General features: G+C 43.1%; 1 protein-coding gene across 2 annotated transcripts in view; it reads right to left on the reverse strand.

The window, feature by feature from the left end:
* GRK3 (G protein-coupled receptor kinase 3) overlaps positions 1 to 20,956 on the reverse strand; it is a 122,987-nt gene that overhangs the window by 76,557 nt on the left and 25,474 nt on the right. The window lies entirely within an intron of this gene.

Below are 20,956 nucleotides of genomic sequence, written 5' to 3' on the forward strand. Positions count from 1 at the left end.
GAAAGGGCACCTGGAAATCCTACATTTGCCACAGGAAGTGCCAAATAAATAGCATATAAGGAACATCAGAAGAAATGGACCATTCGTGGCTCGGCTAATCCTTGAATGACTGAATCTGTTTTTTTTTTTTTTTTGGCCCTGCCTCACAGCATGCGGGATCTTCGTTCCCCCAACCAGGGATCGAACCTGTCCCCCTGCAGAATCTTAACCACTGGACTGCCAGGGAAGTCCCAAATGGCCGGATCTTTGAGAACAGCACAGGCCAGAAGGAGGCGTCCCACAGAGGGAGACAGAACATGAACGAAGGAGTAAGGAGGCAGAGCATAAGACGCATGGGTGGTGTAGGCGCTAGAAGAAAAAGGCAAAGGAAAAAAAAGACTGAGGCCAATTTGGGTGACCCAAATGACAATAATCAGCGGGGCTCCGTCCTGCAGGGGGCGGTTAGGACAGGGTTAGAGCACGAAGGTGACGTGATGACACGGTGTTTTCAATTACCCCGTCCACTTCATCTCTCTGTGCATTAACGAGTTCCTTTCCTTTCAAAGTTTTGAATAATTTAAGCACATATACTTTATAGAATATATTCATTCCCCTAAATTATAGAAACTAGGTATACTAGCCCCCAAACAGCCTCTGAGTTCCCCTCGAGTCCTCCTTTCCCTCCTTCCCTCCCCACGTTCATTAGCTGACCTGTTAGGTTCTACCTCCGGAATCAATCCCAGTTCACCCCCTCCTGCACCTCCACTGCCTTTGTCCGATGTGAGCCACCATCTCCAGCTTCCTGGATGGTGGCTGCCTCCGAGTCCATCTCCCTGCTTCCACTCTCCCAACTCTGACTCAGATAACGCATTCACCACAAAGAGGCTGGAATGACTTCAAAAAAACCAGACGCGGTCAAAACCTACCAGAGCGTCCCGTTACACGTGAGTAAGACAAAACCCAGACTCCTGCCCACCTCTCTCGCGGGCTACCGTGGCCTCTGGCTGTTTCTGGAACCCGCTGTGCTCTTTCCTGCCCCCGCTGATCACCATGCTGCTCCCTCTGCCAAGAACGCCGTTCCCTCTCGGCGGAGAAAGCTCTTCCGCCTGATCCTCACGGGGGCCCCTTCTTTCTCAAAACCAATCACTTCTTCAGATCACCTCCTCAAATCATCCCCTAAATAACTCATCTGAGCAATCGCCCGTCAGTCTCTTTCTTGTCACCTGCTGTCCTGACCCACGTATCCCTGATCAGATGCTTAGACCCGACGCACGCTCACGATACCCCGGAGTCAGATGGTCCTGACACCCCACCCGTGGTCAGTATGACCCAGACTCTGGCTCCTCTGGGAGCCAACCAGCTGGGTGGTCTTCACCAATGCTTTGTGCTGTTGTTCCTTAGTTTCCTGATGGGCAAAAGGACTGGGATAGAGAAAAATCTAATGTTTCATTTAAGCCTAATACTCTATGGTTTCAGGAATTAAACTGGGGTCGGTTTTATTTCATTCTTTTTTGCTCTTGCCCTCACTGCTATCTTGACAGATGGAGATGGGGGGAAAAGATAAAGAAAAGAAAAAAAGAGTAAAAGAAGAAAGGTGGGAGGCAACGAAGGAGGAAGGGAAGGTGGAGAGAGGGTGAGGGTTTTTTAGGAATCACTTCTTGCCGGAAATTAATCGCGCTGCTTTGTCCTGGCAAGAAGTAGCTATTTCAGGAAGAAACTAACCACTTCATGCATGGAAGTTCTGGCACTGGTTAACCTGAACTCTACTGCAGTCTCCTAAGATGTTTCAACTACATCATCAGCTCCCACAGTGACGGAGAGCCTGAGCTCTGAAGCGTGGCAGAGCCCAACTCTGTAAGGTCAATTTCAGCTCAGCCATCACTGTTTACAGGATCCCAGGCAGGTAAGAGGCATCTTCACCTCTAAGTGCGGGTCCTCTCACCTGTAAAATGGGGCTGACGCTGCGACCTCGGCATGGGGTCATTTTGAAGACTAAATGAGATCTGCATGTAGAACACTGAGTACCTAACGGCTTGACTGCGGGCTGTTATCATTCAAACGGTACTGATACAGACCTTTTCTAAGCTTCTACTTCTGAGGTTTACGTGTGCTGCTGTGGGTAAGCCGGAAACTGATCATCACCGTCTTTGTATCACTATGTGAAATTACAACGATAGTGTCTAGGGTTTTACAGGTAGTCCCAATTTCATATATTTAACCCATTCTCCTGACAAGAGCCAAATACTTTATTTCAAAAATAAAATGACACTTCAGGGCATAATACGGTAATCAGAGCCAGACTTACCCGCCCACCATAACAACCAGAAAACTGGACAAAATACATGAAGTAACTGTTTTCAGACACAGAAAGGGCCAGGGTCCCTGAAAGAAGGGAAATAAAGTAGGAGGACCCCGGGATGGGTCAGCTCTTGGCCTGGAGGTACTTTCTGAAATGTGGCGCTGGGAGGAGGACCCAAGCAGACCATGGGGGTCCTGCCAAGGCAAGGGCACCAGGAGTTCCGGGAAGACGAGGTGCCTGGAAACACCAGAAACATAAATGAAATGAAGAGCGATATAGCTAAAAAGCCAGTGGTGACAACAACATGCTAGGATACACTCAATCCACAAGAAGACGGGAAAAGAAAAAAGCAACAAGGAAACAAATAATAGGAAGCGAGATTTAAATCCAACTAAACTGCTAATTATTTAAGTGTAAATGGCCTAAGTAGTCTAATTAAAAGGCAGAGATGAGAACACACATTTAACACGCGAACACTCATATCAAGAAAGCTGGAGTGATTGTATCAACAGAAGACAAAGTAGATGTCGGAACAATATATTATTACCAGGAGAGACTTCTCATCATGATAAAAGTGGCAGATTCATCAAGACGACATAACAGTCAATGATGTGAACGTACTGGGACCTCCCTGGCGGTCCAGTGGTCAGGGCTCCGTGCTTCCACTACAGGGGGCACGAGTTCCATCTCTGGTCAGAGAACTAAGATCCCACAAGCTGCGTGGGGCAGCCATTTAAAAAAGCAAAAGCAAAAAACTGTGTGTGCCTCTCACAGGAGATGCGACAGTGCCTCTCCTAGGCACGGACCAAAGAGAGAGGACGGCGTGCGTTCCGAACAAGACGGCGAAAAACGTCCACAGCAGCTTCAGGCACAGCTGCCCTGAACTGGAAACAACCTGTTCCCGGTCCACGAACAAGTGAAGTGTGTTAATACGTCCAGACAATGGAATATTATTCAGCAGTTAAAGAAACAAAAATCCTGACCAAAGCAACGTGACAGGTGAACCTCGAGGAAGAACCCCGTGCTGAGGCCAAGGAGCCAGACACAGAAGAGCGCATCACAGGATGTGGTTCTGCTGATAGGAAGGTCCAGAAAAGGCACGTGTCATCTGTCCTGTCCGGAAGCAGAAGATCAGCGGTTGCCTGGGGCTGGGGTGAGCTGTGTACAAAGGGGCAAGGGTGTACTTTTTTTTTTTAAATACATCTTAATTGGAGTATAATTGTTTTACAATGTTGTGCTAATTTCTGCTGTACAACAAAGTGACTCAGCTATATGTATACATATACCCCCACATCCCCTCCCTCTTGAGCCTCCTCCCCACGGTCCCTATCCCATCCCTCTAGGTCGTCACAGAGAACCGAGCTGATCGCCCTGTGCTCTGCAGCAGCTTCCCACTAGCTATCTATTTCACCTTGAGTAGTGTATATGCGTCAAAGCTACTCTCTCACTCCGTCCCCAGTTTCCCCTCCCCCCGCCTCATGTCCTCTAGTCTGTTCACTACATCTGCATCTTTATCCCTGCTCTGCCACTCTGTGCATCAGCACCATTTTTCTAGGTTCCATATGTATGCGTTACCATACGGAGCGTACCATTGCAGATTGTGGTAGCAGGTACACGGGTGTGGTACACGGGTGTACACTTTTGCCAAAACTCAAACTCTACACTTAACTTGGATGCATTTTATTGCGAGCATTTTATACCTCAATATAATTGTTTTTAAAAAGAACAAAAGCATACAGCATAGTTATCAGTAAACAAAGAAAAACTGAGTAACAACTGGATCCCTAGATACGTGGTATGTCACAAGGAGGAAATCGGGCATATTCTGAAAGTCATAAACTAAAAAGTAGCAATGGAAGAAAAGGGCCCAAATCAACGTTCCCCGTAAGCTATCCTATTTCAAGTACTTTTCCATCACCAATTCTGAACCCACTTGTTGGTTTAAAAGTAGAAGCCACAAAACAAAACTAATTTCAATCTTCTTCAATAGTCACAGATTATACGAGCAAATTAATTCCAAAAGAGCAAACTTTGAAGATAACGAAATTTTTTTTAAATCAAAGCAGTGAAAAATTCCAATTAAGAACAAAAAAAGATTTCTTTGGAGAGTAAGTGCATCTTACAAGGTATGAAAGAATGTCTGCTTCTTGAAGAAGCTGTCCTAGTTTCTCTCACTGTGTTCTACTGTTATAAACAGTCTCTCTGAGGGACTAAAGTAACTTTCCCTGCGCCCCACTTTGCTGGGATTTCTCTTCTAAACCAAATCGTAAGAATCTCCTCGGTTCATCAGCAAGCAGAGCTGGGACAAAGCTCTGAGCTTTAAGGCTGACCTAAAATCTTCAGGTACAATACTAAGAAGGTGTGACAATAGTAGAAAAGAAGATGGCCTGCTGTGCAAACAAGTTACCTTACTTCCAAGATGCGTGAACACAATCATCGCCCTACATCCTCAGCCTCTTATCTGAGCCTTTCCTTCACCTTCTGGCCCCAGCTGAACCCAAGCACATGGTGCCCCTGCAAGCCCCTGTCCCTCCCACCTGCTTTTGTACCACAAAACAATTCATTACAAATCTATCCTGCCATCTCCGGATGACTCCTCACCACCCCCACCGCTACCCCGCTGGTCCCAAAGCTGGGATCATCTCTCCCTGACCCGCCACAGCAGCTCCTGCTTCCACGGCACCTAGACCGTGGACGCTTGAGTCAGGGTGTGCCGGCCCAGTGCTCAAGCCTTCCTGTGTCCCATCCCAAGACCAGTAAAAGCGGAAATCCTCGTGATTGCCCTAAAAAGCCTCCCGGACCACCCCCTACCTGTCATGTGGTCACTGGCACTCAGCCCCCTGGTTACAGCCTCGTTGCTGTTCCTCCACCACGTGGTTCCAGTCTTACGGTCTCTGCCCTGCTGAGCCCTCTGCCTGGGCCCACGTGCCCCCAATACACAGGGGCTCAGTCCCTGCACCTCCTCAGGATGCTGTTCAACTGTCCCTTTACAAGTGGTGCCTTCTCCAAACAGCCTATTTGAAACTGCCACACACACCGGCACACCCTCCCCCTCTTCGGTCTCTACAGTTCTCCATGACATGCACCACCGTCCAGACAGTCTGTATTGGTCTGTCTCCCCACGAAGAATGTTAGCTCCAGGGACTTCCCTGGCGGTCCAGTGGCTAAGACTCCACTCTCCTAATGCAGGAGGCCTGGACTGGATCCCTGGTCTGGGAACTAGATCCCACATGCTGCAACTAAGACCCAGCACAGCCAAATAAATAATAAAATAAACAAATATTAAAACAAAAAAAGAATGTTCGCTCCATAGGGGTAAACGCATAGCAGTGCTATTCACGGATGCGTTCCCCAGGCTTAGGAGAACCAGGGTACACAGTGAAATGTACCAAGGCAATGGCTGAGGTTTTAAGAGATTTCAAACAAAGCCCGAGAACCACCTCACACAGCTTATCTCTGCATTTCCTGGTCTTGACTTTGACTAGAAGTAGGAATACTAAAATAAATCAATGATAAGGTATAAAACCCCCAGAAAAGGTATTTCCAAAAGAGCTAAAGCAGCGGATGTTACGACAGTGCACTGCCACCGGGAACTTCAGGCGTCGGGAGCTCCTAAAATCCTAAAACCGCCCATCATCCTTCTACTACTGTTCAAAAAGGTGACGGTCAACTTCTCCCGTAGAGGTGATGTCTCCGAGGTCCCTGGAACTCTCCGGGAATATGTATTAAGACCCCAGCTTCACTGGTATTGCTATAGCACATGGTATTTTCCCTGAACTATGTGGGCCCATAATTTAGGAAACGAGACAGCTACAAAGCTGAGTCAGCTGCAGATGCTAGCTGATTGGCTAGACTTGCCTCTGGCTAAGAGTGGTTTCCCCATACCTGCCTTGAGATCTAAACTCCTGCCTCAGAAACACCACCAGCAGCCCCTTCTGAGAATTTCAGGGATGCCTGGGCAGTGGTAAACAGTGCTTACAGCTGTCTGATACTGGCATGCCAGAGGTCTGTGGGTTTCACATCCAACCTTTTGCAGGGTGGGCCAGTGGCAGGTAAAAAGTCCTCTGTGGCCTGACCCTGTCCTAGTCTCCCCCATGTGCCCTTCTGTCTAATGAGGCATTTCCAGTGGAACACTTAAAACACATTAGATTATCAATTTCTCATTCGACAAAGCACATAAAGCAGACCTGCTACAGAAAGATCTTTGTGCACTGCCCCCAAATTCTGGATTTTAGTAACATGATACATTAAATAGGAATTGTATAGTTTGTATGCTTAAAAAAAAACAAAAAACTCCAGCACTATTTACAACAGCCAAGACATGAAAGCAACCTAAATGTCCATCTACAGATGAATGGATAAAGAAGATGTGGTATATATCAATATACACACAATGGAATATTAGTCAGCCATTAAAAAGAATGGAATAATGCCATTTGCAGCAACATGGATGGACCTAGAGATGATCATATTAAGTGAAGTGAGCCAGACAGAAAAAGACAAATAGCATATGATATCACTTATATGTGGAAGCTAAAAAAAAAAAAAATGACACAAATGAACTGATTTACAAAACAAACAGATTCACAGACATAGAAAACAAATTTATGGTTACCAAAGCGGAAACAGGGAGGGATACATTAGAAGTTTGGGATTAACAGACACACACCACTATATATATAACAGATAAACAATAAGAACCTGCTATATAGCACAGGGAACTACATTCAATATCTTATAATAACCTATAATGCAAAAGAATCTGAAAAAGAATACATATATGTATAACTGAATCACTGTGCTATACACCTGAAACACAACAGTGTAAATCAACTATACTTCAATTAAAAAAAAAAACCCCACTAACTTTTCCTTATAAAATAGCAGCTATGAAGTGCCTATTTCCTACTCAGGCTCTGCTTTTTGGGGGATGGGCAAACTTGGTCACATTATTTTAACTAGCATAGAAAACGTTAGCACTGTGTTTAGTACACAGGTGGCCATCACTGTCTTAAACTAATAGTAATTTCCATCAACCACAGGCTCAGAAGAGCTCAGGGAAAATTAAATAGTGGCCACCTGAAAGATCAGAGATAGCGTTGCCAGCCCACAGATCAGGAGTCTGGTGGTCACATGTCAGGGTTCCTATAGTTCTAGAGATGAGCAGACATTAAAGGACTGTGCCATTCCAGTAAAAATGTAGCTCTTCTGAATTTTTCTGAGAAGGGATAATCATGGCTGATTTTAGAACCTGAATGATGGCTTTTAAAAGGAAAACCAGCCCAAAGAAACTGGTTTAAAATAAACAACAAAAAAGACAACTAAATTTCTCACTGGACTGGTTTAAGCCTTTTTAACCTCTTTGAAAGCGCCCACAAATTTCTCAGATGTCCCCAATTTTCAGAGCCACAGAGGCTGAGCGGCAGGGCAGGTGGCGTCTCCCAGCTCCAGCTGACTCCAACCCAGCGCGCTGGTACCCTGGCTTGTTGGAGCCAACACAGATGGGAGGAGTGAGCCCAAAGGACTGCCTGACAGTGGGGTTTTGCGTAACAGCCTCTCCCTCTTCTTCAGTGTCTTCCCTCTCTAGGCGGCGTTTCTGTCCAGAGACGCAAGTTGAAAAGTGTGCAGAATCTGTGCCCATCACTTCTGTGGGTCCCTCACCACCAGCTGCCTGCGGCTGCCTGGCCTCTTCAATTGCAAATCCAATTAGCTGTGCTAAATCAAGTGTTTACCTAGCTATCTGAAAGTTTAAATGGATCTTTTAACTTTCCCTCACTAAAAGTCTCCACAGAGGCATGGATAATGGATGCGGAGTTGAACGGGGCCCCAGGTTTTTCTCCTCTGTCGGGGCTGGTGGCTCTCAGTTTTACCGATCAGATAGGGTGGGACTACGGCCGCCTGTTAGTGTCAATCAGGGAGGGCCTTTGTCTGGGGAAGGCCCCACACGGGGACACAAACAAACTCTTCCAAACAAAGGTGGAAACACAAGAGAACACAAAGCCTGATGGGGGTTCCCGGGTTAAGATTTCCCTCTCCACGACCACATGCAGAAGAGCTCGATTTGCTATCATTTAACTCTGGTCTTCGAGTCACAAGTTGCACCGTTGTGGGATACATGTACATGTATGGCTGAGTCCCTCTGCTGTGCACCTGAAACTATCACAACATTGTTAATCGGTTATACTCCAGTAGAAAATAAAAAGTTAAGAAAAGAAAAGGTTGCACAGTTGTAAGTATTTGCAGATTTTAGCCATCTACCATGGTTTGAAGCACAAAGCACTTGGAACAATAATTTTATAATTGTAAAATAGACTGATAACTTTGTTCTTTGAAACTGACAAAAAAAGTCATCCTAAGATGTTTTCTTCTGTGTCAGTTTTTTTTTGTTTTTGTTTTTTGGTCTTCTATGGTCTTGTATAATTACCAAATTAAAAAAATAAGTCCCCAGGACATGTCTGTGTTCATCTTTCTTTCCACAGGCCTGCTCAGAAAATCCTTTTAAGAAGAACTTTGTAAGGTAGCAATTTCTGTCTTCCCAATGTATTCTCTTTATAACGAAGCATATTTGTTTTTCAAAGTCCATAGCAAGTATATTTTTTATGCCTTAACCCCAAATGCCAAATATAATTTATGCATTCTTTCTACCCTAATCTTCTTTGAAATCATGCTTAATATGTTTGATTTCTTAAATAGTTATTCATGTTGTTTCAGAGTGAAAAGTAAAAACTGAAAAGAGAAGGCACCAGATTGGAAAGAAAGAAGTAAATTTGTTTTTATTCGGAGACAGGATCCTGCATGTAGAAAATCCTAAAGAATTTACACACAAACACACACACACACATATCTACTAGAACTAATAAATTAGTTCAGCAAGATTGCAGGATACAAGATCACCATACAAAAACCCTTTCTATTTCCATGTATTAGCAGTGAACCAAAAACGAAATTAAAGAAAAAATTCCATCCATAACAAAAAATTCCATCCAAAACATTAAAATGCTTGTGAATAAATTTAGCGAGACATACACGACTGAAAACTACAAAGCACTGCTGAGAGAAATTCGAGGTGATGTACACAACTATAGAGACATTTCGTTTTCATGGATTGGAAGACAGTGTCGTTAAAATGGCAGTTTTCTCCAAATCTATAGATTCAACACAGTTCCTATCAAAATCTGAGTAGGTTTTTTTTTGGAAGAAATTGAAAAACTGATGCTAAAATTCGTATGGAAATGCAAAGGATTCACAAGAGCCAAAAACAATTTTAGGGAAAAAAAAAAAAGAAAAAAGTGGGAGGATTTTTATTTCCTGATTTCAAAACATACTATAAAGCTACAGTAATCAAGACAGTGTGGTACCAGCATAAGGACAGACATACACATCAGTGGAACAGAGTCCAGAAATAAGTCCTTAAATGTACAATTAATTTTCAACAAAGGCGCCAACACAATCCAATAGGGGAAGAAAACATTTTTTTTCTTCAAACAAAAAAAAAACAAACTTTTTTCAGACAACTAGACCTCCACATGCAAAAAAAAAAAAAAAAGATGAATTTAGACACTTACCTCACATTATACATGAAAATGAACTCAAAAATCAACCGAAGACCTAAGAGCTAGAATGATAAAACTTCTAGAAAAGAGAAAAAACACTTTGTGGAATTCGGTTAGGCAAAAAATTCTTAGATATGACACCAAAATATTTTCAAAATTTGTAACTGGACTTCAAAATTAAAACCTTCCGTACTTCAAAAGTCACCATGAAGAAAGTGAAAAAGAAGCCACTGACAGGGAGGAAGTATTTGTGAATTACACACAGGATAAATAACGTAAATAAGGACAATCAATTTTTTTAAATGGGCAGAAGGTTTAAATAGACATAAGAATGGCTAATCACCACAAACATGTCCAGTATCACCAACTGTTAAGGAAATGCAACTCAAGACCTCAGTGAAGCACCACTTCATACCCACCAGGAGGGCTAGAGTCAAAAAGACAACAAGTGTTGGGGAGGCTGTGGCAAACCTGGAACTCTCATAAAATGATGGTGAGGGTGTAAATATAGTACAATTTAGAACACAATTAGTGATTCCTTTAAAAGTTAAACATGAACTTACCACACAGCCCAGCAATTCCACTCCTAGTTATATACCCAGGAGAAATGAAAACATACATCCACACATGTACGTGAATGTTCCCAGCAGCATCATTTGTAAGCTACAAAAAGTGGGAATAATTCAAATGTCCATCAGCTGGCGAAGGGATAAACAAAATGTGGTCTATCCCTATAATGGAATATTATCAGCAATAAAAGGGAACAAAGGACTGGCACACACAATGTGGATGAACCTCCAAAACCTGATGTTGAAAGAAAGGAGGCAGAGGCAAAAAAAAGACCAACAGTCTACAGCCCGCAGGATCCCAGTCATATGAAATGTTCAGAAAAGGCAAACTACCACAGAGACCAAAAGCAAATTAGAGGTTGCCTGGGGTTGGGAATGGGAACAGGAAGTGGCTACAAGTGGGCACAGGGGGTCTCTCTGAGATGTGGAAATGTTTTAAAATTGGATTGTGGTGCTGGCTGCACAACTGTAAATTTACTAAGCTCGCCAAATTATAAACTCATACTGGGTGGATTTTATGGCATGTAATATCATGACTCAATAAAGCTGTTGTCAAAAGAGTAGAAGTTGCAAAATTTTGTTTTGACCAAAAACCATGTTTCAGACACCGTTATCTCACATGATTTCAAACAGATTAATATCCAAACTCTGGATTAAGCTCTGAAGTCAGTGTGAGAAAACGAAATGTCTTCCGTGGCAATAATGATGTGATGTCATATTACATTAACCATGATGTTCTTTATACATGAGAGTAACATTTACATACTTTATGAATTAAGCATCTATTTTGGAGTCTCCTTATAATCGGAAACATCCTACTCTAGCAGGAGAGGGTATGCAGTCAGAGACGCTGAGTAGATTGTCGACAGACAGATGGAATTTATCAAATGCTACGTGCCCCACTTGCATATGATGAAATTGGATCAGTATATCACAGAAGAAAATGGTAGCAAAATCATCTTAACCATACCAACATTTTTTTTTACTGTCTATTCAATAACCAGTATCTTTCAATGAGCCAAACCAAGGACCCTTGTCAATATCTAAATGAGCAAGTTTTACTGACAGCAAAACTGATGTCCATTAAGATGTGTAATTTCTATGTAAGGATAAGGAAGATAAAGGCAGCTGTCATTTAACCTTTTTTATTTTGGAAACTGGCAATTAAAAACAAAGAAGTAAGCATTAATCCTGCTCTATTAGTTTTCTATTGCTGTGTAACAAACACCCACAAATTCAGTGACTTAAAAATACCACTAATAAATATCTCCTTGTTCTAGAGGTCAGAAGTCCTGGCTGGCTCCACTGGGTTTTTGCTTAGGGGCTCACAAGGCCAGAATCAAGGTGTTGGCAAGCTGGGTTCTTATCTAGAGACTCCAGGGAGAAATCTGCTTCCAAACTCAGTCAGGTTGCTGGCAGAATGCAGTTCCGATGGCTGCAGGACTGAGGTCCCTGTCTCCTTGCTGCCTGCCAAGGAGGAGAGGTCACCCTCAGCTCCTAGACAACATTCGCAATCCTTCTCACGGGGCCCCCTCCACCTGCAAAGTCAGCAAGGGTGTGTCCCATACTTCTCCTGCTTCAATCTCTGACTTCTCTTCTGCTGCCAGCCTGAGGACATTCTCTGCTTTTAAAGGGCTGGTGTGAGTGGATTCAGCCCACCCAGAACACAACCTTAATTATAACTGCAAAATCCCTTTCAGCGGGTTACCCTTGGGAGTAACACCTGGAGGCTTTTAAAAGTCATGGGGGAAGGAAAAGATGGCGGCGAAGTAGAGAGACGTGGAGTGCATCCCTCCCCACAGATGCATTGGGAATGCACGGAAGGACGCAGTAATTCTCACAGAGAACCAGCTGAACACCAGCAGACGGCCTTGGACACCGGATGGGACTGCGGGGAGCCCGACATAGCCAAAACTCTGCAGGCCAGAAGGGAATGGCAGAATATCCTGAAAGTCCTGAAAGAGAGAAACCTACAGCCAAGAATACTCTACCCAGCAAGAATCTCATTCAGATTTGAGGGAGAAATCGAAAGCTTTCCAGACAAGCAAAAGTTAAGAGAATTCAGCACCACCAAACCAGCCTTACAACAAGTGCTAAAGGAACTTCTCTAAGTAGGAAACACAAGAAAAGGAAAACACCTACAAATACAAACTCAAAACAATTAAGAAAATGGTAATTGGAACACACATGTCAATAATCACCTTAAATGTAAATGGATTAAATGCTCCAACCAAAAGACACAGACTGGCTGAATGGATACAAAAACAAGACCCTTCTATATGCTGCCTCCAAGAAACCCACTTCAGACCAAGGGATACATATAGACTGAAAGTAAAGGGATGGAAAAAGATATTCCATGCAAATGGAAGTCAAAAGAAAGCTGGAGTAGCAATACTCATATCAGACAAATTAGACTTGAAAGTAAAGACTATTAAAAGAGACAAGGAAGGACACTACATAATGATCAAGGGATCCATCCAAGAAGAACATATCACAATGGTAAATATCTATGCCCCCAATATAGGAGCACCTCAATACATAAGGCAAATGCTAACAGCTATAAAAGGGGACATCGACAGTAACACAATTATAGTGGGAGACTTGAACACCCCACTTACATCAATGGACAGATCATCCAAACAGAAAATAAATAAAGACACACAAGCTTTAAATGACACATTAGACCATCTCGACTTAATTGATATTTATAGGACATTCCATCCAAAAACGACAGACTACACTTTCTTCTCAAGTGCACACGGAACATTTTCCAGGATAGATCACATCTTGGGTCACAAATCAAACCTCAGCAAATTCAAGAAAATTGAAATCATATCAAGCATCTTCTCAGACCACAACGCCATGAGACTAGATATCAATTACAGGAAAAAAACTGCAAAAAATACAAACACATGGAGGCTAAACAATTCACTCTTAAACAACCAAGGAATCACTACAGAAATCAAAGAGGAAATCAAAAAATATCTAGAAACAAATGACAACGAAAACACAACAACCCAAAACCTATGGGATGCAGCAAAAGCAGTTCTAAGGGGGAAGTTTATAGCAATACAGTGCTACCTTAAGAAACAAGAAAATGATCGAATAAACAACCTAACCTTACACCTAAAACAACTAGAGAAAGAAGAACAAAGAAACCCTAAAGTGAGCAGAAGAAAAGAAATCATAAAGATCAGAGCAGAAATAAACGAAAAAGAAAGGAAAGAAACCATAAGAAAAATAAATAAAACTAAAAGCTGGTTCTTTGAGAAGATTAACAAAATTGATAAACCATTAGCCAGACTCATCAAGAAAAAAAGGGAGAAGATGCAAATCAACAGAATTAGAAATGAAAAAGGAGAAGTCACAACGGACACCTCAGAAATACAAAAGATCATGAGAGACTACTACAAGCAACTATATGCCAATCAATTGGATAACCTGGAAGAAATGGATACATTCTTAGAAAAATACAATCTTCCAAGACTGAACCAGGAAGAAATAGAAACCATGAACAGACCAATCACAAGTACGGAAATTGAGGCAGTGATTAAAAATCTCCCAACACACAAAAGCCCAGGACCAGATGGGTTCACAGGCGAATTCTATCAAACATTTCGAGAAGAGTTAACACCTATCCTTCTCAAACTCTTCCAAAATATTGCAGAAGGCGGAGCACTCCCAAACTCATTCTACGAGGCTACCATCACCCTGATACCAAAACCAGGCAAAGATGTCACAAAAAAAGAAAACTATAGACCAATATCACTGATGAATATAGATGCAAAAATCCTCAACAAAATACTAGCTAACAGACTGCAACAGCGCATTAAAAAAATCATACACCATGATCAAGTGGGGTTTATCCCTGGGATGCAAGGATTCTTCAATATACGCAAATCAATCAATGTGATACATCATATCAACAAATTGAAGGATAAAAACCATATGATCATTTCAATAGATGCAGAAAAAGCTTTTGACAAAGTTCAACATCCATTTGTGATAAAAGCTCTCCAGAAAATGGGCATAGAAGGAAATTACCTCAACATAATAAAAGCCATATATGCAAAACCAAAAGCCAACATTGTTCTCAATGGAGAAAAACTGGAAGAATTCCCCCTAAAAACAGGAACAAGACAAGGGTGTCCACTCTCACCACTATTATTCAACATAGTTTTGGAAGTTTTAGCCACAGCAATCAGAGAAGAAAAAGAAATAAAAGGAATCCAAATTGGAAAAGAAGAAGTAAAATTGTCACTCTTTGCAGATGACATGATATTATATATAGAAAACCCTAAAGACTCTACCAGAAAACTGCTAGCACTAATTGATGAGTTCAGTAAAGTAGCAGGATACAAAATTAATGCACAGAAATCTCTTGCATTCCTATACACTAACAACGGAAGAGCAGAAAGAGAAATTAAGGAAACTCTCCCATTCACCATTGCAACCAAAAGAATAAAATACCTAGGAATAAACCTGCCTAAGGAGGCAAAAGATCTGTATGCAGAAAACTTTAAGACATTGATGAAAGAAATCAAAGACGACACAAACAGATGGAGGGACATACCATGTTCCTGGATTGGAAGAATCAACATCGTGAAAATGTCTGTACTACCCAAAGCAATTTACAGATTCAATGCAATCCCGATCAAATTACCAATGGCATTTTTCACAGAACTAGAGCAAGAAATCTTACAATTTGTATGGAAACGCAAAAGACCCCGGATAGCCAAAGCCATCTTGAGAAGGAAAAATGGAGTTGGTGGAATCAGGCTTCCTGACTTCAAACTATACTACAAGGCCATAGTGATCAAGACAGTATGGTACTGGCACAAAAATAGAAAGGAAGATCAATGGAATAGAATAGAGAACTCAGAAGTAAGCCCAAACACATATGGGCACCTTATCTTTGACAAAGGAGGCAAGAATATACAATGGAAAAAAGACAGCCTCTTCCATAAGTGGTGCTGGGAGAACTGGGCAGCAACATGCAAAAGAATGAAATTAGAACACTTCCTAACACCATACACAAAAGTAAACTCCAAATGGATTAAAGACCTACATGTAAGGCCAGACACTATAAAACTCCTAGAGGAAAACATAGGCAGAACACTATATGACATCCATCAAAGTGCCATCCTTTTTGACCCACCTCCTAGAATCATGGAAATAAAATCAAGAATAAATGAATGGGACCTCATGAAACTTAAAAGCTTTTGCACAGCAAAAGAAACCATAAACAAGATTAAAAGGCAACCCTCAGAGTGGGAAAAAATAATTGCCTATGAAACAACGGACAAAGGATTAACCTCCAAAATATACAAGCAGCTCATGAAGCTTAATACCAAAAAAGCAAATAACCCAATCCACAAATGGGCAGAAGACCTAAATAGACATTTCTCCAAAGAAGACGTACAGATGGCCAACAAACACATGAAAAGATGCTCCACATCACTAATCATCAGAGAAATGCAAGTCAAAGCCACAATGAGGTATCACCTCACACCAGTCAGAATGGCCATCATCACAAAGTCTGGAAACAACAAATGTTGGAGAGGGTGTGGAGAAAAAGGAACTCTCCTGCACTGTTGGTGGGACTGTAAATTGGTACAGCCACTATGGAAAACAATTTGGAGGTTCCTTAAAAAACTACAAATAGAACTACCATATGATCCAGTAATCCCACTCCTGGGCATATACCCAAAGAAAACCATAATCCCAAAAGAAACTTGTACCATAATGTTTATTGCAGCGCTATTTACAATAGCCAGGACATGGAAGCAACCTAAATGCCCATCAACAAATGAATGGATACAGAAGATGTGGCATATATATACAATGGAATATTACTCAGCTATAAAAAGGGATGAGATGGAGCTATATGTAATGAGGTGGATAGAACTACAGTCTGTCATACAGAGTGAAGTAAGTCAGAAAGAGAAGGACAAATATTGTATGCTAACTCACATATACGGAATCTAAAAATGGTGCTGTTGGACTCAGTGACCAGAACAAGGATGCAGATACAGAGAATGGACTGGAGAACTCGAGGTATGGGAGGGGGCGGGGGGTGAAGGGGAAACTGAGACGAAGCGAGAGAGTAACACAGACATATATAAACTACCAACTGTAAAATAGTCAGTGGGAAGTTGTTGTATAACAAAGGGAGTCCAACTCGAGAATGGAAGATGCCTTTGAGGACTGGGGTGGGGAGGGTGGGGGGGGCTTGGGGGGGGGGGGCGTCAAGGAAGGGAGGGAAGATGGGGATATGTGTATAAAACGGATGATTGAACCTGGTGTACCCCCCCAAAAAATAAATAAATAAATAAATAAATAAAATAAAAAATAAATAAAAGTCATGGGAGGTTGTGTTAGAAATCTGCAAACCACACATGACTGTCTTTATAGGCAAATAAATAGCTCAAGTAGATGAGTAAAAGCAGTCAACGTGCAAGGAATAGCATGATTAGCAAACTCACCACTTTGTAACTTCCTAATAAAATAATCGATCTAGGCAGAGATCGTCAGTGAAAATGAAACGAACGGCAGATGACAGCTGAATGAGGAACCTAAGAGCTGACCGCACCTGAGCCCACTTTAGAGACGTGACAGCAGAGCGGCACCTCCGTGTCAGTGTCATGTGCCTCTTGCTATAGAGTCCGAACCTAACATGCTAATCCAGCTGTTGGAGCTGGCTTTCAGTTCACTGGAAATTTAGGAAGCAGAAGTGCAATTTAAATGACACAGTGAAAAAAGCAAACAGAACAATCCAGAATGTGGAACACTCCACAATACAACCGGCCCAGTTTCTTCAATACGTCAGTTGCCTGGGGGTGGGAGTGGGAGACTGTTCTAGATTAAAGGGATGTTATTATCAATTACAAGAACAATATTTGGATGCTGAGTCAAAAAAAACCAAGAGTAAAAGGACATTTTTAAGTTAATCAGAAAAACGTGAATATAGATTCAGTATTAAAGAATCATCATTTTCATTGGTTGGGATAAAGCAATTAAGGTTGTATAAAAAAATTCAAATTTTTTAGAGATGCACATAGGACTGAAATGCTATGAGGGGTTTGCTAATTGCTTTAAAATATTCCGGCAACCACAAAAAAGAGGGGATGGACAAAGCAGGTACACAAAATGTTGAAACGTATCGAACCCAGGTGGTGTATATGCATGGGGGCCCATTATTCTGGTCCATTTTTATTCAGGACTAAACATTTTTATAATAAGCGATTTCATTTAAGAGATTTCAGTCACTGAGCATCTGCTGAGAACCAATCACCGTGCTCAGGGCTTCGCATCCATTTCTTGCTGGATCCTCACAACAGCCGCATGAAGTAGGTACCATTCGCATTCCCACTTTCACAGCTAAGAAAATGAAATGACAACCAGTCTGGGGTGTAGCCAACAGGCCTGCCCATCGCCCACCACCTCCAGTGAAGCCTCAGAGGCCAAGTAAAAAAAAGATTTCTACATTTTTCGTTTCACAAAGCATTTTGACACATTGCCTACAGCCCGCGTTGGAGGGTGGTCCCCCAAACCATGTGCCAACTGCCAGCGTGGGGGATGCTGGAAGGTTCGGAAAGAGAAAAGGAGAGAGGTAGAGGGTGAAAGAGAAACAGGGGACCACAGAAAGCAACAAGGTGGAAACACATGGAGACAGTCACGGAAAGGGGCAGAGGGAAGAGGTGGGAAGACAGAGGGGAGAAGGGGTGTGCCTGAAGGGGGGCATCAGTGACCTAGAGAGCCGGACAAAGCCACTGCAATCTGCGTCCACCTTCCACTCTCCCCCATCCCTCACACCAGCCGGAAAGCAGGCACGCCGCAGAGCAAAGGAGGGCCCAGACATGTTAAATATAGAGCTCAGTCCACGCGTAATTACAGACCTGTGTCCGGCACGTTTACCTTGTCCTCTCTCCCCAGCCCCAATCCCCAAACCTGTGACCTTCCAAGTTTAAACCTTGCTTCTCCCAGACCGGCTCACCAGCTCCAAGCTCAGGAGTTGGGTGGAAGGGAAGGAGGAATTATTTATTTATGTAAACCATGCTTTGGTTTTTTAACGGTTTAACTAAGATAAAAGTCACAGACCATCAGTGCCCAGCGAAGCTGCTCTCGGAGGGGCAGGGGGGTGGGAAATCTGTAAGGCTGAAGTTAACAGCACACGGGCCACGTTAACGCCACTTAGAGGCTCAGATCAGAGGCTCCTGGAGGCGGCTTCAGGTGAGCGTTTAATCAAGACAATGAGAAGACAGGTCTGGGGCTACCATGTTTGATGGGGCTGGGGGGATGGCAGGTGGGAAAGGGGTTACAGGATGGGGAGCAAGGAGCAGAAAAATACAAGGGCAGACAGACTCCTCAGTGCATTTCCGAGACTGGAACCAGAGCCGCAGGGGAGGCAGGCCTGTCATCACAACCCCCCAGGGCGTCTTAACAACACGGAACCGCTCGCTCAAATTGCACGTTAAAAAACCCCTTCCTCTCCTAGTGATGTTATTCATAAAAGCCACACCTGGAAACAACTGGCAGATGAATGGAGAAACGAAATGCGGCACAGCCACACGGGGGAACAGCATCAGGAACAGAAAGGCAGGCAGCACTGACGCACACGGGACAATGTGGATGAGCCTTGGAAACACTGTACTGAGAGAAGCCAGTTGCAAAAGGCCACGTGTTATGTTTATGTGGCGAGTCCAACACCAGCAAATCCACAGAGGCAGAAATTAGATTAGTGGTACTTAGTTAGGGGTAGTGGGAAGGGGAGGATGGAGAGGGACTGCTCGTGGGTGCGGAGCTTCTTTCTGAGGTATTGAAAATATCCTACGATGAGACTGCTGTTGACGGCGCACGACACCGAATACACGAAAACCACTCAACTGTATACGCGAAATGGGTGAATTTTATGCTCCGTCAAATATATCTCAACAAAGCTGTAAAATATTTTCAAAAATTTATGTAACAAAGAATTCCGTTTTGCCCTTCCCTCCCAGAGATATGGAGCTTCTCAATCTTGTTATCAGGACAGTTTCATTTTCTGCTTTTCAGCACAAACGCAGAAGCAAAGGAGCGCATTTCTGTGGATGGCAGTTACCCACACACCGTGAAAACAACGAGCAGCAGCACGAAAGGTCCAGACGGAAGCCCCATCTGTTCCCCCACCAAGTCCCGATGCTGGCGGTGAAACGTCTCCACGTGGCTGAGGGCTCCCCCCACATCGTCCTCAGAGAAGACGGTCCAGTCCTGATCTGCTTCTCCAGAGCACAACCTCTGCCTTTTGACCGCTGTAATTCATGGGTTATCTACAGAAGACCGCCTTCATCGATGTCTACTTTGTGACAAAAAGTGGTTCACCAGAATCCAAAGACTTTCCACACTGGTTTCTGCTTTACTTGAACAAAAGAGATCACTGTAACTCTTTCTAAGAAAAAAAAAAAATCTGTTTCTTACCGGGTGACATTCTACAGTATTTTACAGTCGTGGTTTCCTTTCCAAGAGCCTTTAAAGGATTATCAGAGAAGGAGAATCAATTACCAGATCAGAACAAGTCACTTCATCGACCTGAGTTTACTACGCCTCCTCGCCTGTACGTGGACAGGTGACCCAGAACTATCTCTAAGAATATTCAGTCTCAAAGGGATCAGTCAGCCTGTGTCTGTGAATCATGGAAACAGAAGTACACGCAGAAGCAGAGTTCCAGGAAACTTCAGAAAGACTTTAATTTCTTGAAATTTTAATAGAGTAATTTCCTCTAGTATTAAGTTAATTAAAAAACTAAGACACGGTTCCTCCGCAAACCTTCTCTGAACCGTTGTGGGAGGCAAACAAGATGCAAAGAGAGGACAAGAGCTTCCTGGTCTCATATTCAGCTACGCTGATTTCATGTAAAAACCCGAGCGTGATCTGTTCATTCCTCACTGTGGGCGAGGTAACTACAGAGCCAGCTGACAGGCCAAATGATGAATCCTACCCTCGAGAACAAAATATTGTTTAGGAAATTTCGGGACAGCAGGAACTGATTTGGGGGAATGGAAAAAAAAAAATACGTGGACGACAGCTCTCATCCAACCCCACCGACAATCACCTGTAAACAAACTGCCAGTCTTTCAGGAGGCTGGTGAGAATACACTATCTCATTTCTTTGTGAGCCTTGAAATTCCCACTACAGTAATTCCTGTGCGATGCTAATTTCTCCAGGGCACTAACTGCGGTAACCACAGAGCACTCCTACACAACCACACATCTGAGACCAGTGCTGGCCAGAGGTGGGCACTGGCCAGTAAGCGATGGGTCCTTGAGCTCTGTGTACACAACAGGGGGAGTCCTGGTGACCTGCTAAGCAGAGATTCCAAACAGAGCCACAGGAAGAAGGGTAATTGATGTGGAACTGACAGTAGTGAGAGGCAAACAAAACCCATAAACCTGTGAGAACTGATCAAGTAAGCCTACCCCACACCTGGGAAGCAGACAGCCAACCACAAGAGCAGGGTGAGGTCTATGAAGACACATGCCAACCCCTTGTGATCACAGAAAGTATGAGATCAGTGAGA

This window comes from Hippopotamus amphibius, chromosome 8, assembly GCF_030028045.1.
Source record: "Hippopotamus amphibius kiboko isolate mHipAmp2 chromosome 8, mHipAmp2.hap2, whole genome shotgun sequence".
Lineage (NCBI taxonomy): Eukaryota > Metazoa > Chordata > Mammalia > Artiodactyla > Hippopotamidae > Hippopotamus > Hippopotamus amphibius.